The sequence below is a fragment of the Nymphaea colorata genome, chromosome 9 (assembly GCF_008831285.2).
Source record: "Nymphaea colorata isolate Beijing-Zhang1983 chromosome 9, ASM883128v2, whole genome shotgun sequence".
Lineage (NCBI taxonomy): Eukaryota > Viridiplantae > Streptophyta > Magnoliopsida > Nymphaeales > Nymphaeaceae > Nymphaea > Nymphaea colorata.
Genome location: NC_045146.1, coordinates 25,126,382 through 25,146,996, shown reverse-complemented (window position 1 = coordinate 25,146,996; position 20,615 = coordinate 25,126,382). Strand labels below are relative to the sequence as shown.

The 20,615-nt window shown below is 37.2% G+C and overlaps 2 long non-coding RNA genes across 6 annotated transcripts; both read left to right on the top strand.

Annotated features, from left to right (window-relative positions):
• Nucleotides 1-556: 556 nt before the first annotated feature.
• LOC116261408 (uncharacterized) lies at nt 557-16,054 on the top strand. 5 transcript variants are annotated; one of them, XR_007574343.1, is made up of 5 exons: nt 557-756; nt 2,138-2,266; nt 2,426-2,559; nt 10,809-10,938; nt 15,626-16,054. It is a non-coding gene; the product is annotated as an uncharacterized LOC116261408 (long non-coding RNA). The 5 variants fall into 5 exon arrangements; XR_007574342.1 differs by lacking the exon at nt 2,426-2,559 and adding an exon at nt 10,554-10,687 and having other exon boundaries at nt 15,626-16,053; XR_007574341.1 differs by lacking the exons at nt 557-756; nt 2,138-2,266; nt 10,809-10,938 and adding an exon at nt 2,681-2,810 and having other exon boundaries at nt 2,347-2,559; nt 15,626-16,045.
• Nucleotides 16,055-17,649: 1,595 nt separating this feature from the next.
• On the top strand, nt 17,650-18,877 carry LOC116261399 (uncharacterized). The gene is made up of 3 exons (XR_004174282.2): nt 17,650-18,172; nt 18,352-18,420; nt 18,778-18,877. It is a non-coding gene; the product is annotated as an uncharacterized LOC116261399 (long non-coding RNA).
• The last annotated feature ends 1,738 nt before the right edge of the window (nt 18,878-20,615 follow it).

Sequence of the window (20,615 nt, the reverse complement as noted above, 5' to 3'; positions counted from 1 at the left end):
AAAATCTGGATTCTGGGTTTATTTAATTAGATCCAAATTAAGTGAATGAATCTTGATTGTTATTTTGGTGGCCAACCAATGATCAGGTTCCTTTTATCAGACCCAACACGGAGTTATGGTTCCGAGCCGAGACAATAAGGTTCAAATCCAGAGCTGTTAAGGATCTAACTCTCATCCAACTGAATCCAGGTCATATCCATCGTCTCAGTTTGGGTATTCTGTTCGAAATCTCCAACTAGACCTCAAACTGAGCCGATGCATAAACAATTCTAGTCATGTGGGATCTGAATTTTAGTCGACCTGCAACTCAGTTCATTCTTGTTAAGAACCAAATTAATTATTTTCTAGATTCCACGTTGAGATCCAATCCATCTAGACAATGGTTTATCCTAATTGGGTCAAGATCCAAATTTTGGTAATCTGAACAAATAAAACAACTTAATATGACTTCTTTCAGTCAGGAATATTCTAACATCGGACTATCCGTTATTCGTCAATGAAAAGGAAAGGAAGACAATTTTTTCCGGAAATAAATTTTTGCCCGTTCAACGCGAGCGCTCCTCTTCGCGTCTTCCTTCTCTTCCTTCCTGTGCCGCAGCCGCTCCCCTCTTCTTTCTCGTCGTCTCACAGCCGCTCCCTCTTCTTTCTCGTCGTCTCACAGCCGCTCCCTCTTCAGCCGCGTCGTCTCACAGCCGCTCCCTCCACTCCACCCGAGCAGTGCAGCCGCGAGCCTCCCGTTCCTCTCTTTCTCGCAAGGTAGTGTGTCTCTCTCTCTCTCATTCTCTCTCTTGTTCCCCTCTCCCTCTCACTCTCACTTCTGTCGCCCTTTTCTACTGCGTGTAAATGACTTGGCCACATAGCGCGGCAGTCAGAGGCAGCAGCAAACGGGAGGGGAACTCTGTCTCGGGTGCCCCTTTCTCCCTCTCTGGCGAATGCCGGCTGCGCTCTCACTCTCTGGCCAGCCCAGATTTCTAATGAATGACCAAATTAGCTGCTGTTTCATTTCTGTTTTTCATATGATCAGTGATGTTTCCATTTGGTTCTTAGATCGGTATGATGTTCACTGGATGAACCTTGAGGGTCGTAAGATTTTGGCATGGAGAAGAAAAAGGGGGTTGCTTTCTAATGCTTTAAAACAAAGAAGTTGCTTTCTTAACCATTGTTCTCACTCAATCTGAGGATCTTTTTCAAACTAAACAACGAAAGGATAGTTGTACTTTGTTTTAGTGCAGAGATTATACCTTTTGTTTTATTTCCCCCTTTTTGCTTCAACCAAAGTTTTGGATGTCCAGGCAATTACAGTGAACGGTGGGTTACAGGAAACTGATGTCATGTTTATTCACAAGCATGGACTAAGAACTGTCTCATCTCTTAACATTATCTGCTCTACAGCAGTAAAAGGACTAGCCTACAAGTCTGGCACTGTATGCTTATTTTGTAGAACTGTAGAAGCTGGATTTAGGGTCATTGCATAAAAAATCCGATGTTCAGTCATCCAGGACTAGCCTACTCCTAATTTTGTGTTTCATTTCTGTTTAAATGCATAATTTGGTCCGTTTTAGTATCATTTGTTGATCATTATTTGAGGATCCAGTCATGTTCAAGCTGAGTATAATGTTTTTTAGGTTTAGTGGCATTTCGTGCCTGCCACATGCCACATAGGCTAGGTCTAATGTTAGATTGAGCAATCTGGGTCGGCTTGAAGGCAGAGGACCTCAGAGTGCTACAACACTGGGCTACCGGATCTGCACTCCATTCAGGGGCATATTCAGTGATTTCTTTTCTGATGGAGGCCTTGCCAACTAATGTCAGATCAGAGATGCACCTTCTCTTGAGGTTTTAGTTTGATGAGTACTTATGGAACTTCACCAAGCCATTTGCTCAGGAAGGGCACAGAGCCCATTTTCTGCAAGGCGACAAATGCATTCCTGCATGACATCCAGATAACTTCCCTGATTGTTGGGTTCCACGATTGCAAGCTTAGTTCCTTGATTGTTTCTTTAAGATTGTGGTTGTGTCTTGTTTGGGAACTGTCTTAAGATTTCCTGTAAAACTCACACAATTTCCTGATTGTGTACGATCTAACTATTTTCAGATTTTCTGTGTGGTAATCCATTTTGCTTCACTTTTTTGGCAGGAAATAAGAGCTCTATTTCCTTCTGACTACAACCCATTTTATGCTGGATTTGGGAACAGAGACACTGATGAGCTCAGCTACAGGAAGATTGGTATACCAAAAGGAAAAATATTTATTATAAAGCCCAAGGTTAGATCCCTGATTTGCCAGCTGCTAATATGTTTCTATTTTTGTTTAATTCTAAATGATCTTCTCATGTTGAATGGAAAGGAAGGAAATCAATTTAAGAAACCCAAAATGTTAACCCAACGGTCATGGTAATTTGCTTTCCTTAAAATGTAAATCCAGACAAACTTCCAAGGTCCCTCTCGATGAAACACTCCTCTCCCTTTCCTCTCGATTAAAGCTCTCAACCGCAGGCTGCGTCTCCCGTCTTCTTCTTCAACTGCAATGCCACCTCCGAGCTCCCTCTCTTCTTCAAGGTATGCACTGAACCTTCGTTCTCCACTCCCTCTCCCTTTCTCTCGCTGATCTGAGTAGGCCATGGCCCACACGAAACGCCTTTCTCTGCTTAGACACTCATTCTTTGTCTCTGATTTACAGCGCTGACCTGCGGAACGAAGGCGGTCCAGCCCTATTCGCTGGTCGGTGTTCTCATATGAGGTCTTTGAAACATCCTCTTCTCTCTTTCTTTGGCTAGGGCTCTGCGTCTGCCATGGCCAACGCAGCTCTTGTATGTTATCTTTTTCCCGTCTCTCTTACTCATTTGTTGTCTTCAATGTGCTAGTCCTCAAGTTAGTTTGATGAAATTCTTGTGTGCATGTACACTTTGTTTTTTTAGGCTTCAACAACACTTTTTCTTTTTTCTTTTTGTATTTCATTCACAATGGAGTACGTTAAGTCTGTCATTAGTTTTCATAAGTGTATTCTCAGGAAATTTAGTTCTTTAACTTCCCTTTTTTCATGTTATTCTTTGAGGCAGAATTATTTAACAATCAATATTAATTTTTTTCTTGTCGTTGTTAAAGTGAGTGAACATATATGTATGTAATCATCATGTGATCATCGATTGTTTTCCAATCCAGTTATGTTATTTTCTATTTCTGTGTGTATTCATTCGTACGAGTTCTTCTGCATTGGAATGCCAAGGGATTGGTTAAATGAGTCTTGATCTGTGCCAAAAGTGGATGAAAAAGGTTATTGTGGTGGACGTGATTTTCAAATATTGCTACGAAACACTGAATATATTTTCACTGTAGATGAAATCTACTATGTTAGGAAGTCAGCATTATGTTTTTTTTTTTTTTTTTGCTTTGTGTAATCTCTTATTTTTTATTTTCTAATCTTTGTAATCTTTTTTTTTTTTCTAATTTTCTGCTTTCTCAGCTGAATATCTTAGCTGTAGAGAGCCGAGTGGAGATCCCAACAGCTCATGTTGTTTTCCGTTTATTGGCTGATCAAGCTCTTAAAGAGCTATTTTATGAGATTCTTAGAAAATTAATTTTGCGATTCAGAAGTGTGATAGATTTGCCTGTTTGTGAGATATTCAGATGGTATCATAGCTTGGCTAAGTGTGATTTGTTTAGTTAGGGCTTCTTTTTCAAAGAAAAAAATGAGACGGTCTGCTGCTATAAATTTTTTTGTTGATTCTGAATTAGTTGTTGACTTGTTTGAAGATCTGCGTCATTACCAATTGCTGTGACAATTATTTTGACAACAAGTAGATTGCATCTTGCTGCTCCTGATTAGGTTGAGAGGATTGAACTGTCTTGTTTTTCATTCCTAGTGTGTTATATCTCTTCCATATGGACCCTTCCTTCACAAAGTCCTATATTTTTTAGGGGAGTTCCAATGGGAATGATTTCTTGTGATGTTTAGTTTGCAAAAACCATCCTAGTCATTTTTCTACTTTCAACCATAGGTCACTTGGTTTTATAAAGGTACTCTTTTTGAAGGAAAAGGAAAAACAATCTACGCAATATATCGCTTGACGTCAAGAATTTTTAGTAAACCTACTATTTTGAAAAGCAATTTTGCTGCACTAGGATGTACCTTCGCTTTGTCTTAGGTATTCCTTTGAGGGTAAAAGAGGAAGTTTCAAGCCCTTGCTGTCAGTCAATTGAAGGAGAAGACTGGAAAGATTCTTTGTGTGAGATATGAAGATGGGTTCAGTGATGTCGAGGAGCTCAAGGATTAGGAAATGCTATTCGCCTTTGCAATCAAACATCTGCAAGAATCAAACATGAAAGTGCGATGAGGTGGAAGCCCGAGCGTTCTTTGAAACCTTGGCAGGTAGCAAAATGAGTGTTGAGAGATGGGCTCGGGACGAGTGTAGTTGTTTCTCTGGGTTATTAATCGAGAGTACTGGGTATGCATAAAGGTGATTTATGTATATTCCACGAAGATAACAACCTATGAACATTTTGTCTCGTTGAAACTCACGAGTTGAAGTGGGTATGACACGTGACAATGCTACACAAAACCATCAAAGAGATGGCGTTCTGTAGTAGCCTTTGAGGTGGTGAGGTATTTCCCTCAAAGGTGAAGGTCGGCCTAAAAAAAAAAAAAATCAAAACAACAAAGAAGACAAGCAAAAAAAAAGAAGAAGAAAAAAGCAAGAAAAAGAAAAAGAAAAACAAATACAAAAGAAAGCAAGAACAAAAAAAGTGCCTGCCAAGGGATGAAGAACATGAAGGCTGAAGTCTCTAGCATTGATTGCGAATCCTTTGTGGGTGAATGATTTGAGGTTAATATCTGCTCCTTTTCTTTGGTTTCCTGTGAAGCAGAGAACAATTTCTTCATGCTCATACCTTGAAAATGGAAGGAAATCCTTTTGCGAGATTTGGTAGCATCGACGCGATTCCAAATCCTAGTACTTCATCGAATACTTCAGGCAAAGGAAGGTTATATCTTTTGCACACAACGTGCACTAAAAGCCTATGGGCAAAAATTTGAAAATAAGAAGCCATTTCAAAGTTCAATGCTTTGAAAAGAAAACTTGACGTCTTTTGCTATATTCCTAATTGGTGAGTATTCGAGGCAATACTACTTCTCTTTAAGTCATTTTAGTTGCGGTTTGGTCTTATTGTTGAGTGTCAACCTGGTTTAGAGTCTTTAGTCTTTGAGACCCATGTTCAATATTTATCTATGGCCATGCTTTGTTTGAGTCAGTTTTCTGTAGTGAGTAAGTTGACTAGAGTACTTATTGTGTATAGTCTAGCATAGTAGGGACAAGGGTTAAAGTAGTTGTTGTGGTTCCATGCTTGTTTGAATCTTAGTTATAGTAGTTCTTGTTTGATTGTTAACTGTCGTGTTCTTTTCATTGAGCATTTGATTCTTTGTAAAACCATGTATCTAAGTTGCACATGCGCTAGCTATGTAGAGGTATGTTTCAGAAGAACTGCGAATGTTAGAGTTGTTAAACCTTGGTACTGATTTCATGGGTTTGTTGGTCTGTCCTAGGATTGTCAGAAGTTAGAGCATATGCTTATTGATTGTATTTCTAAAAGGCCTGAACCAAGTTAGCTGAATTATTTTGCAAACATATTAATTTTTGATTTGTTTTCTCACTTTTTTGTGTTTGATAGTTAAGATTCCCAGCATTATAATTAAATTTTCATCACTTGTTCACTGAACTTATGTATGTATTTATGTTCTTAAGGTGTTGCTGGTTTTGATAGTCTGTTTTTTAGTTTAAGATAGTTCAGATTTTTTATTGATATGAGATTCTGAGTATTGTGCTTTGCCAAGTTGAATTGTCTAATAGTGCCTTTGATGGGTTTGGTTTTCAAGTTTTATAGTTGGTTAGTTTCTATACCATCGTGAACCGTCTCTTGTTTGAATTTTGCCTCCTTTCCTTTGACCTAAGATTGGGAAGCAATTTCTATATCAATTCAAAAGCTTTTTCTACTCAGTTTTGTTTTGATCAAATTTGGTGAATTTTAGGGTAGATTTAATGAGTCGAAGTCAGTTTCTTCAGTTTCTTCCAAACCCTGCCTTTCTGCAACATTGTTGTCGAAACAAAATAGGACAATTGGGGAACCATGTTTCTGAATTGCTGGAACTTTTGGTCCCAAAGTTATGTTTGAGATTTATAAAATGGATTATTTTCTTGGACACTTTGGCTTCAAAATGAGATACATTTTGTTAATTTTGGAGGTCATTTGCTTTTCCTAATATTTATTTTACAGAATTCTCTCCAACGAGGTTCATGACAGTCTTACGGTCTTATTAGTCAATTTTGGACATCCTCTTTTCTCGTTGTTGTGTGTAAATTTTTCATCTTTTTACCCTTTCACGTTATTGTGTCATAGGAAACCATTTTGCATGTTTTTTTTTTTATATAAATTTGTTGAATATTGTATAGAATTTGTTTTTTTTCTTATGGGTTTTAAGTTTTGACTAACATTTGTGGAGCATTGAAGATATTGCATTCAACAATGGAAGAAATTACCCTCAATTTGAAGGAAGGAATCGTTGAATGTTGATTTATTTCTTTTCATGTGGTTTTTTATTCTCTTTGATGTTTAAACTCTTGTAGTGACTTCACAAATAATAGAGTAAGTTTCGTTTGGATGTCATTCTTGCCCTAGTGGGAGTTCAGTTTTGGAAACTTTGGTGGCCACATTTTTGTGTCTCTTGTTGCAAAATATCATTTTAAAAATCCTTAGCCATAAGGTCACACCAAGTTTTTGGCACCATTGGCCACGAGTGGCATGTTTTACAATAGATATTCAATTGAATTTGCTTTATTGTTATGTTTTGCTTTCTTTTATTTAGTAAATATTGATTCTTAACTAGTTAGTGTGCATAGGAGTCACTTCTCTGTTGTCTTAACTCACTTGTCAAACTTTTCTTGCTTTTTCGGTAGTGATTGAATAGATGGTATCCTTCTTTGCTACATACTTTACATTTGTTTTTCATGTTATTTCTGCCTTTCTGCCCTGTGTACTTGAGTGTTGCATCCTCATCTTCTTTGCAAGTATAATAGAGTAGAAATATTTTGTGTTCATATCATCTTTTGCGTATTAGTATGGCTTTTTTTATTTTCCCACGTTTTTTACTAATTTTTAAGATATTTCTTTCATTAGGAAAACAAATTGTCTTCAAGGACTACTATTCTGTTCTAGTTTTCTAGAAAATTTGTGCCGATTTGAAAATCTGAAATAGATACCAAAAATTATTCAAAAATTTTAGATTGCTGGTTTTTGGAAAATCTTCAATGGAGTAAAAAAGCCCTCAGTTTTGGTATCAGCTCTTTACCTTTTAACCAAGATTGACGGACATACAGAAAAACATGTTGTATGGCAGTATACTAATTTTGGATTTAGCTGCATGAATGGTGTGTTAAAATGATAATACCTGTTCTACAATTAGCACTGCTAGATAAGTCTCTAAGTTAAGAAATGAAGTGGCAGACATATGTTGGGGTTGGATTCTACGGGTTTTAAGAGGTTAGTATGATCCATGGCTTGGATTGGTCCTGGGCTAGCATCAATCCCACCCCCATACGTTTGGCCTTTGTCTTCAAGGCCCTTAAGGTGAGGTTGGTGGATCCCAAATGGTGTGGCATGTTCTTCCACCAGCTTCATGGGTTGTTGAGCACCTAGACTTGCCTGTTTGGGGATGGGGGTCTGTCGGTCTTGCTAGTTTTGGTTTTGATTTAGTACTTGGGGAGAGAGGCTGTTGAGTATGGCGAGGTTGAGGGGTTTCAAGGGGATGGGTCAGGTCCATTCGGATTAAGGTGTGTTTTGTGTTGATTACAGAGATTTTACTTCTTTGTGGGCATTCAAATTCAGAGGAATAAGCAGGTTTTGGGATTTTCCTCGCCTTGGCAACAGCCACCAGGTAGTGCTTGCTTCCAATCAGCAGGTTTTCGGAAACAGCAAAAACCAAGTCCGATTCAAGGTTCCCATTTTGGGGATAATAAGGAACTATGAAATCGGGCAAAAAAACAGGCTTCTAAGCAGGAAAAGGACTTTTGGACAGAAAATCATTTGTTTGAGCTCTTTTACAAAGATCTTCTTTAGACCTAAAAATAAATTCTTAAACCAATTTATTTTGATGTAAAAACTGTGCTCAAAAGAAAAAATAGTGAGAGAATGTCATTCAATAGGTGCGTGGATGAATCAAGCTTCACTCCTAATTTTCTTGTCCTTAGATTGTAAGTCGCATCCTATATGAACAACTGCATAATAATCTGAATTCTAAGAAGTTGATTGACCAAAAGTGTGCATTGAACCTGATCCATTCTTCATTAAATGGTGGGCAACCAAACCACCAAAATCCAAGAACGGTTGCCCTTTCTTGTAGATACTTTTCTGTGGGAACTGTTATGATGAACCAAAATCCAAGAATGATGCTTGAAGAAAATGCAACTTGGTCGATCAAGATTGAAGTAACTTTTCATTATGGTTGTTTCAGTTGCCTGTGCTGTTCACAAGATCAGTTTGACACTTGAAAGTCTTAGCTGAAATGGTCTTGCTTTGAATCTAGACAACAATCACTGTGCCTTGTGTAAAATGAATTGGATACTAGTTTTCAGTGTCTGTTTCAATCACTTAGAATTTTCCCTCCAAAGTTTGATCTTAGCTGCAGGCTGTTTTGCCTTATGACTTGGTTTTGTATAGCTTCAAGTACTTCATGACAGATATACTAATCATATTGATGTTGTTGGAAGATTGGACAAGGTCATGTGCAAGATGTAGACCTAACAGGAGAGCAAGATTTGCTTTGCTTTGATTAATAGGTGAGTCTCACTTCACGAAGGATGACCATTCCGCTAGCAATGGTTTGAAAGCACTTGATGCGATGTTCAGACATCACCGATTCACTAACCAGGGTCCGGGAAGGGGTTCAGTATCATCAAAATTCGGTGGGAGAATCTCAACTATGGTTGTAAATGAGATGAACAAAGTAGGCTTTGTTGCAGCTTCGCATGTTGGCAAGGTGATGCGTTGATTCCCTTCTTTTTTCCTTTCTAAGCAGCTGGTGTTTTTTCCATTCTACAGGAGTCATGGACTGTTTAGGATGCCTCAGCTGCATACATCACTAAATAGGAGCAGCAGAGGAATAGAAACTGTTATGGTTCATCAGCAACTTAGTAGGTAGCTGAAACCACTTGTATTTTCACCTATTGCAGTTTTCTTGAGATAAAATCATGGACAAGAAAGTGTGGGCAGGCTGCCATTTACGCACCCAATTTGAGTCTCATTCCATACTAGACCTGTTTGCATGCTGGTTTGAGGGGGGCTATAGCTTAGACAACACGTGCTTTTCTCAATTATTGATTCATGAGTGCTGCTTCTATAGTCTTCCCAAGGTTGCATTTTCCATATTTCAAACAACGCACACAGTGAACGATCCGTTGACAGAACAGTCGCTTGAATGCTCACAGCGAGTAACAAGAGCACGGAGCACACTGGCAGATTCCTTGGGGAAACCTCAATGTTTTAGTAGTCTTCTCTTGTTCCCCATAAATGTCATCTTGGGATTGTAAAAATTGGGTCTGACCGCGCTGTTTCTTTGAGGTACAAAAGGAGATTGAAAAGAAGAAATGCATTTAGGAATTTTTCATTTTTGGGACCAAGCTATAATCTCAAAATTTTAACAAGGGGTAATATTGGTAAGACTAAATTATGTCCAGGCAAGACTAAATTATCTCCCAAATCTGCTTTCTATAATTTCTCGGCCATGAGGGTCCATCGTTTCTCGCATTTCTATTATTAAAAATTTATTTTTGTATTTTTTGCATTTTACTTTTTAAGATTTATTTTCGCAATTTGCCAAGATTTTCCTGAGATTTTACACTTTACCTTTGCATTTTTTGTTGTAAAGATTTTGTTTTCATGTTTTCCGTAGTTTACTTTTACAATTTTATTTTTTAAAATTTATTGAGATTTTCTTGAGATTTTAAAGTTTGCCCATATTATACTCCAAGCAAAACTAAACTTTGCCGTTTAAAATCCCTAAATGATATTTGAGTTCAATGTAGGATACGAACACAAACACGAGGCGAGAGGAATGGATCTAATATTAGACGAGGCTTTCGATCGCCTACAGGTGCGAGCTTTGTTGCAACTCAGTTCATTCTACCGTATCTATTTTCTAGATTCCACGTTCTAGATCCAAATTTAGGTAATCTGAACAAATAAAATAAGGCTCTTTTTTCTAGTTTCCAAAAGCCGATCTTTTTAAGTGACAATCATATTGATATTGGTCTTCTCTTGTAGAGATCCCTATCGATATAGGTAGCCACAGCTTTTAGACGAGAGAAATGGAGAGAGAGTTCAAATAAAATCGAACTTGACTTTTATGGTAAACCGTAAGCAACAAGATAAGTCCAAAATTTTCCAAAGTAATCTTAAAAAGACTATCCGTGTTATTCATTAATGGAAAGGAAGGAAATCAATTTAAGAAACCCAAAATGTTAACCCAACGGCCATGGTAATTTGCTTTCCTTAAAATGTAAATCCAGACAAACTTCCAAGGTCCCTCTCGATGAAACACTCCTCTCCCTTTCCTCTCGATTAAAGCTCTCAACCGCAGGCTGCGTCTCCCGTCTTCTTCTTCAACTGCAATGCCACCTCCGAGCTCCCTCTCTTCTTCAAGGTATGCACTGAACCTTCGTTCTCCACTCCCTCTCCCTTTCTCTCGCTGATCTGAGTAGGCCATGGCCCACACGAAACGCCTTTCTCTGCTTAGACACTCATTCTTTGTCTCTGATTTACAGCGCTGACCTGCGGAACGAAGGCGGTCCAGCCCTATTCGCTGGTCGGTGTTCTCATATGAGGTCTTTGAAACATCCTCTTCTCTCTTTCTTTGGCTAGGGCTCTGCGTCTGCCATGGCCAACGCAGCTCTTGTATGTTATCTTTTTCCCGTCTCTCTTACTCATTTGTTGTCTTCAATGTGCTAGTCCTCAAGTTAGTTTGATGAAATTCTTGTGTGCATGTACACTTTGTTTTTTTAGGCTTCAACAACACTTTTTCTTTTTTCTTTTTGTATTTCATTCACAATGGAGTACGTTAAGTCTGTCATTAGTTTTCATAAGTGTATTCTCAGGAAATTTAGTTCTTTAACTTCCCTTTTTTCATGTTATTCTTTGAGGCAGAATTATTTAACAATCAATATTAATTTTTTTCTTGTCGTTGTTAAAGTGAGTGAACATATATGTATGTAATCATCATGTGATCATCGATTGTTTTCCAATCCAGTTATGTTATTTTCTATTTCTGTGTGTATTCATTCGTACGAGTTCTTCTGCATTGGAATGCCAAGGGATTGGTTAAATGAGTCTTGATCTGTGCCAAAAGTGGATGAAAAAGGTTATTGTGGTGGACATGATTTTCAAATATTGCTACGAAACACTGAATATATTTTCACTGTAGATGAAATCTACTATGTTTTTTTTTTTTTTTTTTTGCTGTGTAATCTCTTATTTTTTATTTTCTAATCTTTGTAATCTTTTTTTTTTTTTTTTTCTAATTTTCTGCTTTCTCAGCTGAATATCTTAGCTGTAGAGAGCTGAGGGCTCTGCAACGACTGTGTTTCAAGTTGTTGGAGATCCCAACAGCTCATGTTGTTTTCCGTTTATTGGCTGATCAAGCTCTTAAAGAGCTATTTTATGAGATTCTTAGAAAATTAATTTTGCGATTCAGAAGTGTGATAGATTTGCCTGTTTGTGAGATATTCAGATGGTATCATAGCTTGGCTAAGTGTGATTTGTTTAGTTAGGGCTTCTTTTTCAAAGAAAAAAATGAGACGGTCTGCTGCTATAAATTTTTTTGGTTGATTCTGAATTAGTTGTTGACTTGTTTGAAGATCTGCGTCATTACCAATTGCTGTGACAATTATTTTGACAACAAGTAGATTGCATCTTGCTGCTGCTGATTAGGTTGAGAGGATTGAACTGTCTTGTTTTTCATTCCTAGTGTGTTATATCTCTTCCATATGGACCCTTCCTTCACAAAGTCCTATATTTTTTAGGGGAGTTCCAAGGGGAATGATTTCTTGTGATGTTTAGTTTGCAAAAACCACCCTAGTCATTTTTCTACTTCCAACCATAGGTCACTTGGTTTTATAAATGTACTCTTTTTGAAGGAAAAGGGAAAACAATCTAGGCAATATATCGCTTGACGTCAAGAATTTTTAGTAAACCTACTATTTTGAAAAGCAATTTTGCTGCACTAGGATGTACCTTCGCTTTGTCTTAGGTATTCCTTTGAGGGTAAAAGAGGAAGTTTCAAGCCCTTGCTGTCAGTCAATTGAAGGAGAAGACTGGAAAGATTCTTTGTGTGAGCTATGAAGATGGGTTCAGTGATGTCGAGGAGCTCAAGGATTAGGAAATGCTATTCGCCTTTGCAATCAAACATCTGCAAGAATCAAACATGAAAGTGCGATGAGGTGGAAGACCGAGCGTTCTTTGAAACCTTGGCAGGTAGCAAAATGAGTGTTGAGAGATGGGCTCGGAACGAGTGTAGTTGTTCCTCTGGGTTATTAATCGAGAGTACTGGGTATGCATAAAGGTGATTTATGTATATTCCACGAAGATAACAACCTATGAACATTTTGTCTCGTTGAAACTCACGAGTTGAAGTGGGTATGACACGTGACAATGCTACACAAAACCATCAAAGAGATGGCGTTCTGTAGTAGCCTTTGGGGTGGTGAGGTATTTCCCTCAAAGGTGAAGGTCGGCCTAAAAAAAAAAAAAATCAAAACAAGAAAGAAGACAAGCAAAAAAAGAAGAAGAAGAAAAAAGCAAGAAAAAGAAAAAGAAAAACAAATACAAAAGAAAGCAAGAACAAAAAAAGTGCCTGCCAAGGGATGAAGAACATGAAGGCTGAAGTCTCTAGCATTGATTGCGAATCCTTTGTGGGTGAATGATTTGAGGTTAATATCTGCTCCTTTTCTTTGGTTTCCTGTGAAGCAGAGAACAATTTCTTCATGCTCATACCTTGAAAATGGAAGGAAATCCCTTTGCGAGATTTGGTAGCATCGACGCGATTCCAAATCCTAGTACTTCATCGAATACTTCAGGCAAAGGAAGGTTATATCTTTTGCACACAACGTGCACTAAAAGCCTATGGGCAAAAATTTGAAAATAAGAAGCCATTTCAAAGTTCAATGCTTTGAAAAGAAAAGTTGACGTCTTTTGCTATATTCCTAATTGGTGAGTATTCGAGGCAATACTACTTCTCTTTAAGTCATTTTAGTTGAGGTTTGGTCTTATTGTTGAGTGTCAACCTGGTTTAGAGTCTTTAGTCTTTGAGACCCATGTTCAATATTTATCTATGGCCATGCTTTGTTTCAGTCAGTTTTCTGTAGTGAGTAAGTTGACTAGAGTACTTATTGTGTATAGTCTAGCATAGTAGGGACAAGGGTTAAAGTAGTTGTTGTGGTTCCATGCTTGTTTGAATCTTAGTTATAGTAGTTCTTGTTTGATTGTTAACTGTCGTGTTCTTTTCATTGAGCATTTGATTCTTTGTAAAACCATGTATCTAAGTTGCACATGCCCTAGCTATGTAGAGGTATGTTTCAGAAGAACTGCGAATGTTGGAGTTGTTAAACCTTGGTACTGATTTCATGGGTTTGTTGGTCTGTCCTAGGATTGTCAGAAGTTAGAGCATATGCTTATTGATTGTATTTCTAAAAGGCCTGAACCAAGTTAGCTGAATTATTTTGCAAACATATTAATTTTTGATTTGTTTTCTCACTTTTTTGTGTTTGATAGTTAAGATTCCCAGCATTATAATTAAATTTTCATCACTTGTTCACTGAACTTATGTATGTATTTATGTTCTTAAGGTGTTGCTGGTTTTGAAAGTCTGTTTTTTAGTTTAAGATAGTTCAGATTTTTTATTGATATGAGATTCTGAGTATTGTGCTTTGCCAAGTTGAATTGTCTAATAGTGCCTTTGATGGGTTTGGTTTTCAAGTTTTATAGTTGGTTAGTTTCTATACCATCGTGAACCGTCTCTTGTTTGAATTTTGCCTCCTTTCCTTTGACCTAAGATTGGGAAGCAATTTCTATATCAATTCAAAAGCTTTTTCTACTCAGTTTTGTTTTGATCAAATTTGGTGAATTTTAGGGTAGATTTAATGAGTCGAAGTCAGTTTCTTCAGTTTCTTCCAAACCCTGCCTTTCTGCAACATTGTTGTCGAAACAAAATAGGACAATTGGGGAACCATGTTTCTGAATTGCTGGAACTTTTGATCCCAAAGTTATGTTTGAGATTTATAAAATGGATTATTTTCTTGGACACTTTGGCTTCAAAATGAGATACATTTTGTTAATTTTGGACATCGAGGTTCATGACAGTCTTACGGTCTTATTAGTCAATTTTGGACATCCTCTTTTCTCGTTGTTGTGTGTAAATTTTTTTCATCTTTTTACCCTTTCGCGTTATTGTGTCATAGGAAACCATTTTGCATGTTTTTTTTAATATAAATTTGTTGAATATTGTATAGAATTTGTTTTTTTTCTTATGGGTTTTAAGTTTTGACTAACATTTGTGGAGCATTGAAGATATTGCATTCAACAATGGAAGAAATTACCCTCAATTTGAAGGAAGGAATCGTTGAATGTTGATTTATATCTTTTCATGTGGTTTTTTATTCTCTTTGATGTTTAAACTCTTGTAGTGACTTCACAAATAATAGAGTAAGTTTCGTTTTACGATAGATATTCAATTGAATTTGCTTTATTGTTATGTTTTGCTTTCTACTAGTTAGTGTGCATAGGGGTCACTTCTCTGTTGTTTTAACTCACTTGTCAAACTTTTCTTGCTTTTTCGGTAGTGATTGAATAGATGGTATCCTTCTTTGCTACATACTTTACATTTGTTTTTCATGTTATTTCTGCCTTTCTGCCCTGTGTACTTGAGTGTTGCATCCTCATCTTCTTTGCAAGTATAATAGAGTAGAAATATTTTGTGTTCATATCATCTTTTGCGTATTAGTATGGCTTTTTTTATTTTTCCACGTTTTTTACTAATTTTTAAGATATTTCGTTCAATAGGAAAACAAATTGTCTTCAAGGACTACTATTCTGTTCTAGTTTTCTAGAAAATTTGTGCTGATTTGAAAATCTGAAATAGATACCAAAAATTATTCAAAAATTTTAGATTGCTGGTTTTTGAAAAATCTTCAATGGAGTAAAAAAGCCCTCAGTTTTGGTATCAGCTCTTTACCTTTTAACCAAGATTGACGGACATACAGAAAAACATGTCGAACATGTTGGGAAAGGCCATATAAAGTCTGAAGATATAATTCTACGCTTTGCAGCTTTCTTCTTTTTCTGTTTGCATCAATTTGTACTAAAATTGCTCAATTTTTGTCATGTTTGTGTTATTGCCATCCTCCTTTTGGCATTTTCTCCATGGCTGGGCTTCTTTACCCATTCACCAAGCCAATATTACTAGAAGGGGGCTTTGTTTTTGTTTGTCTTTTTTCGTTCCCCATTGTTGCCGTGCTCAATGTTTCTAATTCATGTTCATGTCCTAGTTTCAACCAGAGATAGTAAATTGTGTGTTTCTTGTGGATAACAGAATTCAAAATGTCTTTCATTGTGATTTCTGGGCTGCATCTGCTGCCGCCAAAGGCAATTCAGTATTTTTTCTGAAGCTCATTTTCAAACTGCACTTTAGAATGGCAAGGTCTCCATGTGATGTATACCAGTATATTGGTTTATGGTTGTAACGATGCATTTAGTGCAAGATCCCAAGTTGACCTTGACTGCATGTATCTTGGAATTTGTTCAGAAGTAAGTGATTAATATACTGAGAATTGCAGTTCGTAGGTTAGTGGGTGTTTTCTAAGGGTTGGCTTTTAGGTTTCCCTTGTTTGGTTTCTGGCAAATTTTGAGGCCACATGGTCTATAGAGTATAGACTGATGTCATGGTCAACAAGGGCTGCCTAATTTTTATCCTCAATTATGAGCGTTAGATCTTGAATGGCATGAGCTAGAAAGTCCAACATAAACTGTTGCCGGGTTACTCTAATCAGCGATAATTCAGGCTTAGATTATGAGCTTTTACCTTTCCTTGAAAGCCGCTGCCTAAGGAGCAAGGAGAAGGAGAAATGAGGAACATTAAGACGAGAAAGACTATATGGGGGGTGTCTGAGAAGATGCTGACTATTTCGGTGTTGACTTCCTGGCCACAACTCACAACTGAGAATGGAAATAAGATGCATATTCAAACAAGAATACCCAATATGTTGAGGCACCACACGGGAAGCAACGCCTTGGATTGTTGGATTAATTTGGAGAATTCAAAGAGATGTCATGTCAACATCTAGATAAGTTTTTAATCGGGAGTGTGGAATCTGAGTATGTGGAATCTGACATCGTGAGAGGGGAAGGGGGAGGCAGGAACTGGTTCACTGGCCTCCACAATGATACCCAAGATCTGTTTAAGTGCATCCCATTGGCAACAGCAATCCATCCTATCATTTGATTACAGAGATTTTACTTCTTTGTGGGCATTCAAATTCAGGTTTTGGGATTTTCCTCGCCTTGGCAACAGCCACCAGGTAGTGCTTGCTTCCAATCAGCAGGTTTTCGGAAACAGCAAAAACCAAGTCCGATTCAAGGTTCCCATTTTGGGGATAATAAGGAACTATGAAATCGGGCAAAAAAAAACAAGCTTCTAAGCAGGAAAATGACTTTTGGACAGAAAATCATTTGTTTGAGCTCTTTTACAAAGATCTTCTTTAGACCTAAAAATAAATTCTTAAACCAATTTATTTTGATGTAAAAACTGTGCTCAAAAGAAAAAATAGTGAGAGAATGTCATTCAATAGGTGCGTGGATGAATCAAGCTTCACTCCTAATTTCTTGTCCTTGTCGCATCCTGCAACTGCATAATAATCTGAATTCTAAGAAGTTGATTGACCAAGCCTTATGACTTGGTTTTGTATAGCTTCAAGTACTTCATGACAGATATACTAGAAAAAAATTTCGAGGATTTTTAGTCATGGCAAAAAAATTTCATGACTTTTAGTCATGGAAAAAATTTCATGGATTTTTAGTCATGGATTTCGTGGATTAGTAGTCATGGAAAAATTTTTCTTGGATTTTTTTAAATGGGATAGATTCTTTTTTTCATGGAAAAAACAAAAAAACTTTTCGTGGGTCTTGTAGGATGGAGTTTTTAGTCATGAAAAAAAAATGAAGGATTTTTAGGATGGATTTTTTCATGGAAGAAAGTTTTCGTGGATTTTGAGGATGGATTTTTTTTTTTTTGAAGAATCTTTGCGTGATCCTTTTAGGATGGCTTTTTGGGGAGAGTGCACTCAATATTTGCAAAATGGACACAGTAAAGAATTTTTTTTTTAATCTTGAGGTGGGGCCAAGGGTCCATGCCTTGGCAGAGCCGACTATGACGCAGTTGGTTCCCTAGTTGGCACAAGGTTTTGGTTTAGGGTATGTTCAAGGTTCTAGACATGGGTCAGTTTCGAGCCGCCCATATATATATATATATATAATATGTCCGATGTCAGTCAATGAGTCTCTAGTCCAACTGTTAAGGTATGCCTTCCAAGCAATATAGACTCGGCAGTTACGGATCGGTGCTTGTTACTATTTTTACTTTTTTTTCTAATAATTTAAATATAATTTGTTTGTAATTAATTTAACAAGATAACAAGCAAAAATTAAAGAAATATATGTTCAACTTTAGAAGAAAAAGCAACTATATATTTTTGAAGGATGACTTCGACTGAATAAGTCGAGCTGGGTCTACCACATTTTACTTTACCATCACATGAAATCCGCGAGAAATGCTACTTTCAAATGAAATTAAATCCAAAATTCAAATGATCGGTGGAGCGGTCGGTCATCCAAGAATGGAAGTCATCCAAGAATGGAAGTAACCGTTTCTTGATTGATTTCTTTTAGTTGCTGTTGATCGTGGTAAGCTTCTGTTCCGTCTCTTGCCTCTCCCGCGCTTCCAGCCCTCCACCACCACAACCGCTCGCTCTCCCGCCGGCGCTCTCCACCACCACAGCTGCTCGCTCTCCCGCCGGCGCTCTCCACCACCACCGCTGCTCGCTCTCCAGCCATCGACCTCCACCACCACCGTCGTGCCCCGAAGGTAAATGCCTCTCTCTCTCTCTCTCTCTCTCTCTCTCTCTCTCTCTCGCCCCTGTGCATCGGCCTGGCGAGGGAAGGAGGCTGCTCATGAGGGGATGGGGATGGTCGGCGGACTGACCCTAGGCACCGATTACTTTCTGGGATTTTTTTAACCTTCCTGACCCATTCATCCATCCGCAGTGAATGGCAATTTGCAAACGAGGGTTTTAATCGAGGAGTCTCGATTCATCTCAAGCTGCATTATCTACGGTAATAGGATATCTCTCATTCACTCTCCCCTCCGTCCATCTTTCTTTCTTTGTTTGTTTCTTTGGCTTTCTCTATCTTTCTCTCCGATTAATGCCGTGCATTGCATGCACTTGCTCCGATTGCCAAAGGCTTCGGGTGTCGTTTCACAGACGAACTTCTTCTCATTCTTCTTAGTTAAGATACTGTTGTCAATTTGTTCTCCACAAAACTAGGGGCTTCGTTTGAAATCTCAAACGTTTTCATCTGTAGGCCTTTGGAAAACATGAGTGACTAATTAAATCGTGCAGACAAATGTCCTTACATTCCTATACATACAGAAACTAAAATATGTTGATTCTTTCTCTGTTATTTTTCCAGACTCTAAATATTGTAAGCTACCTTGAGGGTTTTCTCCCCAAAACTTCAAGATCGGTGGTTTCATGGAGTTGAAGTTTTAATTGGTTGCTAAAGGTGGATGTTAGGTAAATAAGACTTCAGTTCCGTGAACTTCATTGGTCTTGAAGGCCATACGGTTTATGGAAATTAGTTTACAAGTTAATCAGTGAACTGCTTTGTTAATATATTGTTCATAAATATGCTTTGTGTATAAGTTTTAGATATAAGTTATGTATTTCCTTATTGCTTTATAAATAACATGTAAGCTAATAGTCTAGTTAACTATTTTGATTGGTGTGTTACAAGAATCATTCTTTGTTCAGCTCCTTTTCCCTGTATGTTTGCTCTCTATCTTTTGGCCTGACAATATAAACCTATTATCTTTATGCCTTACAATATATGTTTGCTCTCTATCTTTTGGCCTGACAATATAAACCTATTATTTTTATGCCTTACAATATGCGTGCATAATCTATTTTATTGTATTTCTAATTTTGTTATATGTGATATGTTATGTATTTATGTATCTTCCTACTGTATAAGGTTATTATAATTTGTATTCCTACTTATTTTTTGTTTGAAAATATTTCGCCTCACCTCGTCAGATGTTTCAGTAGAATAACTTTTTTCCACCTACAGTCCAATTACTAAAACAATTGAAATAACTGAGCCCTTCCATTCATTAATGGCAGACATTCAGGAAAAGGGACTGAAATGTGTATGTTCATGAAAAGCGTCTACAAACAGTAATCAAACCAAAAAATAATCATACTTAGGCTTTTCTCAATTTCCATTTCCTTTTGGTCCCTTATTGTGCATCTTGCCATAACACTAGGTCGTGTTCTATTTCTATATAGATTATTACATTTTATGGGATAAAATTATTGATAAATTTAATCATTAATATGATTTAGTTTCTAACATTGATTGTGTTAGCTTTATGCATTTTCTAGCTTATCTCACTGCATAAGATACTCTTCATGATGTCTCCTTGAAGTGGACAAAGGACTTAAACCATACAAGTAAATGGTCACTGACTCACTGCTATTGACTAGAAACTTATTCCATTAAAACGTCCAATTCAATTCAATGGAGGCCTTAGTGGGTCACGGCCAAACGCATGTTGTTCATCAATTATGGTTCAAAACATCAAATTCTTGGCTGATGGATTGTGATGTTAAGATACAGGACAGCAAGTTTATAAAGTAATGGTCTTTTTCTTCAATATTATAATAAACTTTCCCTTTTTATACACTTCTTTAGTTCTCATAAGTTTATTTTTTATTTACGGTCACCATTCAAACTGATTTTATCTAATATTGGCTATCTTACACTGCATTTATTTCCCCTGTATCTATGGGATATTTCTGAATTTCTAAATTTACTGTTTTATTCCAAAGGAACAAAAACTGGGGAAACAACACATAGGAAATGTTGCCCTTATTAACAATCTCTCTTTGCTACCCGAAATATGATTTATTCATGCGGTTTTTGTGGCTTTTTGTAATGCCCTTCTTTTAATAGGATCAATTCTTTTGGACTAACCTCATGAATGCAGGTTGCTTGAGGACAAGCTTTCCTGTACGTTTGGAGGCTCTGAATCAACATTGTTTTACACAGTGGCACAACAGAGGTACAGCTGCTTGCGCCTCCAGCATGCTATTTTATGCTTTAGGTTGGAGATATTCTCTTTTTTATGCTTTCATTTGTTTGCAAAATTTTTGTATCTTGAAGTTTAATCTCCTTTTCCAGGTTAGTGGATTTATTTTGCTTTATTTAGTACAATTATGTAGATATTAGCAGTTTGCAGATCACCATAA